Below are 4,684 nucleotides of genomic sequence, written 5' to 3' on the forward strand. Positions count from 1 at the left end.
ACCTAGTTTCAAAGAAATTAAGTTGATCTTAATATCAAATTATTTAGCTAAAGATATAAATAATTTAGTGACAATGACTCGAATGGACAACTTGATATGAACATAATTAAATAGTGGAATTATGTGCAATTATGATTGTATTACCTTGAGAACATATTGTGAGAACTGGTGAAAACATGTTAATAAATTGCTTATTATTTTCATACAGGCTCACTAAGCTATATAGCTTACCCCCTCCCTTTTCCTCATTTTATAGAGGTGAGCTAGCTTGGGTTGGAGATCGTCGGAGATTCTATCACACTATCAAGCTATCATTTGGGTATAAGTGAATGCAAGTATTTTAAGTCTATGGCATGTGTAGGGACTTAGTTATTTGGTGTATGAGTCATTATGATTTGGCTAAATGTATTAGCTTGTCATGGCTAAAGGTTGGATGTAATTCGTAGCCATGCAAATTGGCTTATATTGGCTAAGTGGTTGTAAGCCCATATAAGTATGTATGTGCATATGTCAATGTTTTGCTATGTGGTTTATATTTTCTTGATATATGATGGTTACAAGTTTATTCATATGTTAATGCCCTTTGAGTGCAAACTTAGCATGGAATGATTTGGCAAGGCCTAATGTTATAATGCATTATAGTTGATGGTATGAAAATGATACGATATTGCTTGATTGTAGTTGTTTTTGAAGGTATTTATATGCCATGATTTGTGACACGTGATGTTGTGTGAATGTGTGTAAGTAAGGGTGACAAAATGGTTTAGAAAATAGCCTTGTATTTGTCTACACGGTAGACACACAGGCATGTGTCTAGGCCGTGTATGACACATGGTTAGCCCCATGGGCGTGTGTCCCCCACACCTTAATTTAGCAAAACAAAATGTCCAGAATTAAGCATTTGGGCATAGACACGGGCATGTGTTTCAGTCGTGTGTGCTACACAGCTTAGCACACAGGCGTGTGACTTGGCCGTGTGACCTAAATTTGGTGATAACGTCATAAACAGAATGCACTCTAAGATGGACATAGCCTGAAGCACGGGCGTGTGATATGCCACAAGAGCGTGTGGATCTGTTTCACGATGAAAATTTTCTAAGTCTCCCGAGAGTTTCTAAAGTTCTTGGTTCAGTCCTGAACCATTCCGAATATATGTTTTGGGCCTCGTAGGCATGTTTAAGGGATGATATGAATGTTCATGAAAATTTCTAAATTTAATTGGAAATTTGTGTCTCGATTTTGTATGAATGTTTGTGTTTAAGTCAGGTAATTCCTTGTACCCTGTTCGGACATCGAATACGGGTAAGCGGTGTTACATTTAGTGGTATCAGAGCTATGGTTTAGTCGTTTCTCAGACTAACCTAGCGTATGTGAGTCTAGCTATACATGCCATATTACTACCTGTGATAGTGTGGTATCTCCCGATCCTGATTAAATTGTTTTGTTGAGATAGAAATGCTTTCCAACCGAGCTATTTTTGATAAGACCAAAAGTGATATTGAGATATTTGAAATGTGTTTATAGTGAGACGAAACTTAGAAGGTATGAATAGAAGTTCATAATATGTATGTGATAATGTACGAATCAAGATAACCATAAGTTGTGTGGCATTCATATGATGCTATGTGCCTAACTTGTTTGATTAAGTGAATGTGATAAGTGATGTAATAGCCCGATTTCGGGCCTAGTCGGAACAGTGGTGTTGGGACAACAAATTCGATGCAAGAAATTTTATTTTTATTATATTTTTATGGTCTACAATTTCACAGAATGGTTTCATGAAAATTTCGTTCGAAAATTTTGACGTTTGGGTTTAGTTAAAAGGACTAAATTGTAAAAAGTGTAAAACTTGAGTTCTACATGTTAGAGGTGTCCAATTGTTATGAAATTTTAAATTGGAGGTCTTTATATGGTAATTAGACCAGTGGATAATTTGTTGGACAAAAATGGATATGGAATTGGTGAAATAGAATATTTTTAAGTTAGGGACATTTTGGTCATTTAGTGATTAAATGACATAATAAACAAAATAAAAGCCAATTTTTTTGTCCATCTTCAAACCATGGCTGAAACTTGCATGGAGAAACCATGGCTAGTGTTTTTCAAGCTTCCAAGCTCGATTGTAAGTCTGTTCTAGCCTCGTTTTTAATGATTTTTATGTTTTTAAAATCCTCGTAACAAGATCTATCTATTTCTACCACTAATTTGAGATATGGTTAAAGTCTAGGGTTTTGAAACATGATGAATATGTGTGTATTTTGATGTTTAATGGTAGAAAATTCATGTTTATGGTTAGAGAAACGACTTTTACTAAGTGATTTTCGGTGAAAATGCCTAAAAGGACTAATTTGTAAAAGTTATAAAATATGTTTTAAAAATCTGATTTAATGGAAAATGTGGGCTTCTATAAGCATGAAAATGATTGAGCTATGCATAGGTGGTAAAGAAATTGAACACATTTCATTTTACGAGCCTAGGGGAAAATTTGTAAATATGTCAGACTTTAGGGGAAAAAACATAATTTTTCCATAATATGATTTTTGGGTCACATTGAATAATATGACTAATAAATAAGTTAAATGTGATATTATAGATCAAAGAAAATGAGGTTCGGACTTAGAACGGGAGAAAAATAAGAAATTGACGGTTAGGTCCGTTTCACCATTTTTGGTATCGAGGTAAGTTCATATGTGAATAATGCATTATTATGTTTGTATTTTGAATATTTTAAATTCTTCGTTAATGTCTGGAATGAATGATTAATTATATGGATACAATCGACAAGTTCTGATAAGTGTGAAAAAAATCCCGTTTGAACCTTAGGAGTAGAATAGGAGACGAATGACATGTCACTAGGGACCCATGTGTTATATATGTGATTATGTGATCCGGGTGCTAGTCTCATACATCTACCAGTGGCTGGGTAGTCCAGCATGTGTTGCGGATACCTGATAGCTTTGTGAGCAGCACTGCGTAGTTATGTCTTGACCGTTAACTTGTGTGAGCAAGCCCGTGATTAGCTCGAGAGTGCGCATTTATGTGATATGAGATATGAGGTAGCTTTAGCTACATATGTGGCACTTATGTGCAAAGACTTTTCATGTATCCATTTAGTATTCCAAGTGTTCAACGGGTATGCCAGGATGAGAAAGTAAGTAGTTATGTTACGAGATGGTACAGGTATGTACGTAAAGGTTTTAAGTAACGAATTCATGACATTGTGAGTTTATGATCACTATGAAAGTGACTTTTTGATAGCCCTATGATTATTGATTTATGTTCATGATGTATAAATGTATGGAAACACAGTTGATGACTATATGTTAGGCTTTGGGAGCCCAATTGATTGGTGAGATAGTAAATGTGGTTCATTTAAATTGTGATTTATCGATTATGAGTGAAAGGAAATTTTGGCCTAATTTCCTATTAAAATGGTTAATAAAGTATGGAAAGAAAGAGTTTAGACAATTTGAAATATGTTGAGCTATATGCATGAAAACATGAATATACATAAGTAATGTGTACTTTTACTAAGATGTTTGAAATGATTTGCCAATTATGAAACATGTTACAATAGAGAGATTATGGCTGCTAGATTAAATTCAAGTAATGTTAAATTATGTTGATAAATCAAAAGAGAGTAAACATGTGCACAGGTTATATTACAACCTTGAGATTTATAGTCATTTTATATTAACTTGTGCTTATATTGTCAAGCATGGTATATGACTAGCATGAGTTATTCATTATTTTCACATGGACTTACTAAGCTATATCATATAGCTTACCTCCTTCCTTTCCGATGTCTTATAGGGTTATTAAGCTAACTCGGGTTGGAGATCGCCGGAGATCCTATCACACTATCAAGCTACCATGTTGGGTAAATGAACGCAAACCTTTGAGTCTATGGCATGTATAGAGACTTAGTCATTTTGTGTATGTGTCATTATGATATGGCCAAATGTTTTTGCTTGTAATGATTAAGGATTTGATTTGGTATGTAGCCATATAAATTGGCTTATATTGGCTAATGGGTTGCAAGCATATATTAATTACTCATATGCCTATGTCAATGTCATTATGTGATGTGGTTTATAATGGTATGTTAATGAAATTAGACTAGATGATACATGTGGGAAGTTGTTATGTTGAATGTGATTGGGTATGTGTGGACTTGATAAAGTATGATGTTATGAGCATCTATATGTAGTTAATACAAAGAAATCATGAAAGAGTAAAAAAGAAAATAGCATTAAAATAGTTTTAGACAGCATCAGTAGTATAAATTTGAAAAATCCCCAAAAAATTTGGAAATCGAATTAGAGGTTGAAGAAAATATTAAATTAAATCTTATTGAGTCTATTTTCATATAAAGGAAACGGTGTAAGAAAAAGAATTTCATATTATGAGATATTTGAATTTTTGTGAGACAGAGTCAGAATGATTTTAGAATCCCCTGTTCTGATTTGGGAAAACCACTGAAATTTTCAAAAAATAATTATGGGTTATAATTTATATGATTAAAATCCTTAATGAGTCTAGTTTTAAAATAAACAAACAAGAACGTCATACGAATCTCGTATGAGGAGATAATTAATTCTTAGTGAAGAGGGACTCAGAACTGTTAGACAGCAAAATAGGGGTGAGTTTAAAGAATAAACTGTACTTATTGGCTAAACCAAAA

Source organism: Gossypium hirsutum, chromosome A04, assembly GCF_007990345.1.
Source record: "Gossypium hirsutum isolate 1008001.06 chromosome A04, Gossypium_hirsutum_v2.1, whole genome shotgun sequence".
Lineage (NCBI taxonomy): Eukaryota > Viridiplantae > Streptophyta > Magnoliopsida > Malvales > Malvaceae > Gossypium > Gossypium hirsutum.